Consider the following 9344-nt stretch of genomic DNA (forward strand, 5'->3'; position numbering starts at 1 on the left):
GTTTTGTCAAAGTTACCTTCCGATATAAAAACTCGATATGAACAATTACACGGCGGCTTACGCAATACTGTGAGTTTCAACGTTCGTGTCGGCTTGATGAACTTGATTTCTTGTTGGTTGCTCTTGATAGCAGTAGAATTCACTTGTTTCTTGATAGAGATGCTCTTGATAGCAAAAACTTGTAAGTTAGCTCTTGATAGCTGATGAATGGTCTTGTAGCGCCTCTTGTTGCAGCGGTGTTTCTTGTAGGTACTGCTTGTTCAGTTTATTAGCGTTCCCGTAGTCCTCGTATGGTCTTATGCGCCTTCTCAACTCAACCGGTGAGACCCTCTTCCGGGAGGCCAGTTGAGCCGATTCGCAACCACACAAAAACCACAAAGAACACCAATAATTAATGCTCGAAGGACCATTAAATGTATGAGTCCTTGTTAACTCATACATTTATCTTGATAGTGAACAGGAAAACACTTGATGAAGCTTGATAGGTTTATTATTGATGTGTGCACACAGTGACAATTGAACGTGAACTAAACTAAAAATAATTAGCAATTAACATATAAGCAAGCGCCTACTTAATCTAAAGCGTTGACGCTGCAATGTTCGATGTAATCGTACACCACAAAAATATTTTTTTCCTGCCTCGTCCCAAACTACCGAAGTTTTTTAGCCCAAACATGAAAACAATCGTTGTTTTCCAACCGGCCCGTATCGGCGCTAAAACAAACAATGTTCTGTTGTTTTAATTTGATTAATCTATCCCGTTTTTATATGGGTTAGGAAAGCCCATTTCATTACAAAAGTTATAATGTGAGTGATATCTTTCTTTATCTTCAGTAAAGCCATTTCTTTGATTTGAATACTTTGGTTTCACTCAGAGGTTTAAGTAGGTATCGTTTAGGTATACATATTTATAGGTACTGTGACTATACCATCATCGTGATATTATGAGGCTATGGCAGTCCACATTTTATAGAGGGCCACAAAATATGACCACCATCCATCCAAATAATTCAAGCTTTACATAAGCTATACACAAAAAAGACTATTTCAATTTATTGTACACCCTGTATTTTTCAATAAAATACATATAAACATCCAGGCAATATTTCCATTACTACACAAACGGCCCTTTCATGTTATTTTTCAGACCGTTCCCTAATTTTTCAGGGATCAGACCCAAGCCCTGGAGCAACACAGCCACAGATAAGTAATATGTTCAGGCACACATGCTTTCAATGAGCACGGTACGATTGCGCGGGACCTATTTAAATCTGCCGCCAACTCCGTCCCGCCAAAACTTACACGGCGAGCGCGCGCGACTACCAGCAGCGCCGCGCTCCACGACGGCAAACGAACGAAAACTATGCAACGCGCTCTCTCGCGTTTGGGCCGGCTTCGCGAGTGCCACGCTTATTGTGTGCTCCAACGGAAATGTGAAATTTGGTGACTTTTCGGAAATGTTTTGTGTGTGAGGCCTCCACAGTACTTTGCTTGAAGTTAGTGACTCAAGTGAACCACCGAAGACACCGGGCGAAGCCCTAACTACCGGCCGGCGGCGTCCTACAGAGTACCTACCAGCAGCGCGGCGGCAGACAAGGTACCTGTTCGATTGTTGCTGTGTTTTGTTGATTGTGTTGTGCCTGGACGACACTGGGAAACTCATATTCGCTATCGAAGTAGTTAACATTACACTTTCCCAAAAAAATCAAATTATTTAAAAAAATACGTTGCACTATGATCTCATGAATTTAATCATTATTTTGCAACAGTATTATGATAGTAGTGCAAAAAGTAAACTTTAACGCAGTTCAATTTAACGTCGTATCCCAACAAATTCGGGGATCAATTTTAATTGTTTCAAAGCACGTAAACTTGTTAGCAGGCGGGAAGTGGCGGCGGAACGAAATTTAAATGGCCCGTTTTCGGGACACCCTGTATAATCACTCTCCCGGCTCGGACAGGACATAATGGACTTACGTGCAGTATGTATAGGGCTCATTATTGTGTGGTTTGGGCATTGTAGGCTGAAGGCCCGATTGAGCTATGTCGGACGTTTTTAGGTATTATGGAGTATGACAACAAACGGTTAAATTTTCATCATCTTTATTAACAGACTACTTAGCGTTTGCCCGCGTAGAATTCAGTTTGTCAAAGAAAGACAGAAAACTTACTTGACATTATTATCATTGTAATTTGGTCAATCAATTCAATATCTACGAATTTAAGCCTGGATCTTATTTTGATGTATTAAAAATAATACTGGAAAGTTTCATCAAAATCCGATCAGTAGTTTTTTATGACAGTGTAACAAACATCCATCCATTCATCCTCACAAACTGTCACATTTTGAATATATGGGTAGGATGATCGAATTAACGTGACGTAACGACACATTTTTCTTTTTTGTTACGATCTGGAATCGAATCCAAGATCACCGAAATGGTAGCAATCAACGCTCATCCCACTAGCTAGATGGAGGCGTTAAAATAAATATCAATTAAAACAATACGGCATTAAGCGGAATCCGGATTGCAGGACGAGCCCGGGGGAAATTACGTATGTGTTGCAAGTGCAGTTTATTCCAATATAGATAAAGGATGGCGGCACTAGAGAGATCCTGTAGTAAAAATGGTTTCAAGAACTTAGGGTATTTTATTTTATATTATTTAAATAATAATATTAAATACTAAGATTATTTTAAAGCATATTACTTATTTGATTGTAAATTTTTGAGGTATTCATAAAATGAGTTGCTTTTATTTTCGACTCTATAATTTACTGTATACTTATAGGCTTTCCCAATTTTTACAAAAAGTCTCGCGCTGCTTGCATCCAGATGCTTCCCGTGATCTTCACCAGATCGTCGGTCCACCTAGAGTAGGAATCCAATCTACGAATACACCACGTCTTGTGCTTCCTTAGTCGCCATTCGAGAAGATTTCTGCCCCAACAGTACCAGTTCTACGAGCATTACAGACCTACTGCTTTAACAAGTATGCCACTAACGACAGCAGTATAAAACGTATTACAATAATATGTCCGGCAATATCCCGGATTACCGGGGCAACCCGGGGGAAATTACAGATCGTCCTGTAATACAGCAAGTCCTATTTATAAAGTCCAGATAATGGCCGCAGCCACCAGAGGGCGCTTTGTCCTGTTGTTAAAATTTCCCGATTTTATAACGAATTCTGAGATTTAAATTTTTGATTAAGTATATACTTAGGTACTTAATTTTACTTAATTGCTTAATTGGTCATCATCGTCATCATCTCAGCCATAGGACGTCCACTGCTGAACATAGGACTCACCCAATGCTTTCCATGCTGCCCGATTGATAGCGGCCTGCGTCCAGCGCCTTCCTGCTACCTTTATGATGTCGTTGGTCCACCTTGTGGGCGGACGTCCTACGCAGCGTTCTGCGTTTTGTGGAGACTATTATGTGTATAATCAGACTACATATTTTATTGCAGTGCAGTACCTACCTGCAGTTTACACCAAAGTTCATCACTAGTAACTGCGTAAAATAATGTCATGAAATGTATGACAGATTGTATAGCGTCCCTAACGGATACTTTCTTAATTCAATGCAAACTCGCACTAAGCACACTGTTAGACAGCACCTCAGATCATAGATGATCTGAGGACAGCATTAGAATCATAGATAAATCACTCTTAGGCTGAGTTGCACCACCTAACTTTGACCGTAACTTTGACGATAAACGATGTTTTTGTATGGAGTTTGATAGATTTTTGACGTTTGTCAAAGTAAAATTAAGACGGTGCAACCCAGCCTTAGATGGATAGTCCTCATACAAGCGCTTCGTCATAAATGAGGCCAAAATCATATGTCATTCAACATCATCTTAAATAATACTAGTGTTTGACTTTGACAACTCTCAGATCGTATGTCATAACTGGTGGAGTATTTTGAAGCGCCTTTAATTTGCGCTTACTCGATTTCTACATGCTATATGTATATTTCTATGTGACTTATGCTATACTGTGTAACAGACTAAATTTCGTGCAGATGAAGAAGACAGGCAAAAAATAGTGTGTTATTAAATAAAAGTACGCGGGCAAAAAGTAGTTCATATGTAGGTACTATACGACTCAATAAAAATCCTGCCAATCACGCAAGAAAAACCACACAAACTGAAAGTTTATCGCCATCGATCTCTTCCAGAAAACCTTCGGGGATAAGTGGACTACTGCCGACAGCAATCGGGCCGTTCCCAAATCTCTGGATTAGCTGTAAGGGGGTCCCGTGGGAAATTAGCGGTGTCCTTCGGAGGGCCTTTATAGACTCCTTATTTTAGCGACAAAAACTCATTATGTGATGCGTGTATAGACAGTTTTAAAGCCTTTACAGTGTGTAGTGGTTTAAGAGTTGTTCTTAAGTTCGATGACCAAGTGGGGCGCAGAAATAGGCAAATAAATAAATATCCTTGGACATTTTCGCACTGCATCATCTAGTCCTAAATAAGCAAAGCTTTTACTCTAGACAGCGGATATAAAAATACTTAAAAATCCTCATTTATAAATATACAAGAAAAAAATCCACCTATATAAATATACNAGTAATAATATCGAATAAATGTAATTTTAAATATAATTCCATATTTTACTAAATCAATATCAACTAAACACTAACACACTTGACTAGAGTTTAGAAATTAAATTGATTAGGTAGATTTCAAAAGAAACTAATCGAGTATAGTTTGGATATGACTTTTTTTACTAAGCTCTTCCAAACTATACACGATCAGTACGCAAAATTCGTGTATAGTTTGGAGTCACAGACTTACAAACGGGCACTACAAAATATACACGAGCAGTTTCCTGTGGGTGCGTTCTGGCCATGTATAGAACGGAAAGACGCCACCGAAATGTTAGCAATCAACGCTAATCCCACTAGATCAGTGGTTCTTAGCCTTTAAGTCATGAGGGGGGACCATTTTACCAAATTTCTGTCTTGTCAGGGACCACTTATTTTTATTTTTCAAAATCCTATGAAAGGGGAGGTCGATTTCTCGCCCACTGTGCGCCATTTGAGTTGTGTTGACTCGACTCATCACGTCACGTCACTTGTTTATTACGATGTCTTCGTGGACCACTTGGAATGCCTCCAGGGACCACCAGTGGTCCGCGGACCACCGGTTAAGAACCACTGCACTAGATGGAGGCATTAAAATACATGTCAATTAAAACAATACGGCATAAGCGGAATCCGGATTGCAGGACGAGCCCGGGGGAAATTACGTATGTGTTGCAAGTGTAGTTTATTTCAGTCGAGATACGGAGCCGCTAGAGCTTTGTCCTGTAAAATAAAAATTGTTTCCAAGAAGAGTATTTAGAGCACCTTTTTTTAAGTTATTTAATCTAATTATTATTACTGACGGGATTCCTACCATGTACTTTAATTTTGAGTTTCCGATATTTCGGCACTGTTGCAAGCGCCATGTCAGTAATAATAATTATGTTAGTGACGATGAAAGCTTAAAACAATATATTATTTTAATCTAGTTCTTAAGTTAATATGGCTTTTGCCATAATCAGTTTAATATTTTGATGACTTTTTCCCATCGACAATCCGTAATTTTCACTTTTGTGTTGTTTAATTTATTATGTTATTTTATGTTACTCACCCATTTTACAAAATGGTCTACTTCGTATCAGCAGTTATTAACGACCCACTTACCAGCATACATGTTATTGGTGACAAAGCTTCTTTATTACATTTTCATATTCCCGGATTACATCCATTCCTCTCACTCGCAGTGAGATACTATCATGAGGGATAGCGATAGATAGAGACGAGCTTACGGGACTATTCCCACCTCTCGTTCCCACCTCTGCAACTCCTGTGTAGCCAGGATCTACAGCTTGACCGCCATAAAAACCCAACCAATGAAGGTCAAGTTTGTCCCGGGGGAAAGTTTGAGATGAGCTTATAAGTATTATACCTTTAGGGGGAGGCCCCTATGGCTACTTTAGACAACATACAGGATACAAACCTACTGCATCAATAACAAGTACCCAAGTAACGACAGCAGTATAAAACGTATTACAATAATATGTCCGGCAATATCCCGGATTACCGGGGCAACCCGGGGGAAATTACAGATCGTCCTGTAATACTGCAAGTCCTATTTATAAAGTCCAGATAATGGCCGCAGCCACCAGAGGGCGCTTTGTCCTGTTGTTAAAATTTTCCGATTTTATAACGAATTCTGAGATTTAAATTTTTGATTTAGTATTTAAATACTTTACTCCGGTTATTTTAAGTTTGCTTAATTGGTATCAAAATTGTTTTTTTTAAGTTAGTGTATAACCAGACTTACCTATTTACTGAACTATTGTGAAATTCTTGCTGTGTGCGTAAAAACATGACATGAAATGTATGACAGATTCAGCGTTGCTAGTTTTTTTTTTTCGCCAAGTCGGGACTTTGGTACTTTTTGAGTGAAAATAACGGGATTCTTCCGTCAGAAGCGGGACATAGTAAAAAAACGTTTATAATCAAAGGTATAGAAAGAAAAAGAGAAATATTTGAAAATATTTCTCTTTTTATTTGACCTAAAATTACGTTTACGTGACAATAGATAGCAAAAGTAGCCATAGAAAATTTATTTTAACAAAAAAATAATATTTGAAATCAGATTTACTGTATCGTTAAATTCGTCTTTAGAATAAAAAAAGAAAAAAATTAAAAAAGTTTTATTTTTTAGAATAGTAATGGCGTTTCAAACAATAGTCTGCTGAAGTGAGTGTCTCTCTCCAAAAAGCGGGACCGAGCCTGTCCCGCGCGGGACATTTAAATTTGATCTAAAAATCGGGACATCCCGCTAAAATCGGGACGTGTGGCAACGCTGGACAAATTGTACAGCGTCCCTAGCGTATACTTTCTTAATTCAATGCAAACTCGCACTAAGCACACTGTAGACAGCGTAGATTAATAACTGTTAGATGGATAGTCTGTATAATCGTACAAGCGCTTCATAAGAGTAGGCGCACACCGTTGATTTTTCGTCGGCCGATAGTTTAGTCGGGCTGTTGATCAGTATGGGCATGTATCGCACACTACGCCGATTCGATTTGGCCGATTCTTCATACAATTTGAAATCGGGCACAACTATCAGCTAACTAAAAATCATCGGTGTGCGCCAACTCTTAATTGTCAAAAGTCATGACTAAAAAAATATCGAAATTAAACTTTTAGAGTAGGCGCACACCGTTGATTTTTTGTCGGCCGATAGTTAGATAGTTATAGATAGTGAGGCCAATATCATTGTCGTGCAATGTCATCTTCCATACGTTTTCACTATTGTTTGACTTTGACAACTGTCAGAACTCTCTATCTAGTTTGAAGTGCCTCACTTTTCTTGCGCTATTGGTTTTTACAAGTTAATTAGTTTTAGTATACAGGGTGGAATTTTGTAATGCCAACTGGAGGGAAAGTACTCTTAATACTGTAGATAGAAAATTTTACTGAAAGAAAACATTCCTTTATCTTTGAAAAGAAAGAGAACTGCATTCAAAGATTTTCGAAAATTTTTCGAAAATTCACTTCCATACCATACAATTTTCTGTACATAATTAAAATAATTTAAGATTTCATGGTTTTCTTTTCATTTGATTTATCGAGTTTGTTAGAGAGATTTCATCCTTATACCTATCTAACCCTAACGATCGATGTAATAAAAATCCCAACTAATATTATAAATGCGAAAGTAACTCTGTCTGTCTGTCTGTCTGTCTGTCTGTTACGCTTTCCCGCTTAAACCTCGCAACCGATTTTGATGAAATTTGGCATAGAGATAGTTTGAGTCCCGGGAAAGAACATAGGATAGTTTTTATCCCGGTATTTGAAACAGGGACGCGCGCGATAAAGTTTTTCTGTGACAGACAAAATTCCACGCGGGCGAAGCCGCGGGCGGAAAGCTAGTATAATATAAATTTATAACAGATTTTAGTTGGTTCCCGGGTGTGGCAAGCAAATTTTTAGAAATCTTTGAATGCAGTTCTATTTCTTATCAAAAATAAAGGAATGTTTTCTTTGAGAAAAATTGTCTATCTACAATATTAAGAGTACTTTCCCTCCAGGTGGCATTACAAAATTCCACCCTGTATTGTATACATGTAGATGTAAATGTTGTATCTTGTACAGCAGTCTAATACAGTCTGAAATTCACGCGGATAAAGGCACAAGCAAACATTTGTTAATACTATAAAAGTACGACTCAATAAAAATCCTGCCAATCACGCAAGAAAAACCACACAAACTGAAAGTTTATCGCCATCGATCTCTTCCAGAAAACCTTCGGGGATAAGTGGACTACTGCCGACAGCGATCGGGGCGGGTCCCAAATCTCTGGATTAGCTGTAAGGGGGTCCCGTGGGAAATTAGCGGTGTCCTTCGAAGGGCCTTTATAGACTCCTTATTTTAGCGACAAAAACTCATTATGTGATGTGTGTATAGACGGTTTTAAAGCCATTACAGTGTGTAGTGGTTTATGAGTTGTTCTTAAGTTCGATGACCAAGTGGGGCGCAGAAATAGGCAAATAAATAAATATCCTTGGACATTTTCGCACTGCATCATCTAGTCCCAAATAAGCAAAGCTTTTACTCTAGACAGCGGATATAAAAATACTTAAAAATCCTCATTTAAAAATATACAAGAAAAAAATCCACCTAAATAAATATACGAGAAATATACGAGAAAAATAAACGCCTAGACCAACAAAAATAACCAATAGTTAAAGGTCACTGATTAACTTGACTCACTCATCACGAAATCTCAGAAACTACAAGTGCTAGGAGTCTCAAATTTTGCATGGGGGTTCCTTTAAGAACGTAGGTGCTCACTAATAACGAATTTTACGAAACTCCACCCCTAAGGGTGTAAAACGGGATCCACTGGCGGCCGCCAGTAGTTAATATGTTCACGCACACAAAATGTTTTTGCTGCGCGGGAATCGAATCAGCAGCGGCCCAAGAGAGCATAAGGTCTGAAATCAATATTTACCGAGATGGGAATTAGACCCAAGAAATGAATTCCAACCGTCTAACTAACCACTAGAACAAATACCCATTTAAATCCTTAATGACCATGTATTTACTGTTCCAGGAATTTTCAGGACAAAAGAATGCTCGCATGTGCACCCTGGGCAAATCCAGTAAATTGGAATTGCTTTGTTTACCCCATTTACGTAATTCCTGTTTCCTAGAAGTCTGTTAACGTGTTTTCGTACCGTATTTAGGTTAAGTCCACAGAGTAAGTGGAAGCAGTAATTTACTGTTGTAAAAGACATCCATGATATGAGACATGTTTGTCATCTGT

Source organism: Ostrinia furnacalis, unplaced genomic scaffold (genome assembly GCF_004193835.3).
Source record: "Ostrinia furnacalis isolate ACB-3 unplaced genomic scaffold, ASM419383v2 OfSCF1217, whole genome shotgun sequence".
NCBI classification, from domain to species: Eukaryota; Metazoa; Arthropoda; class Insecta; order Lepidoptera; family Crambidae; genus Ostrinia; species Ostrinia furnacalis.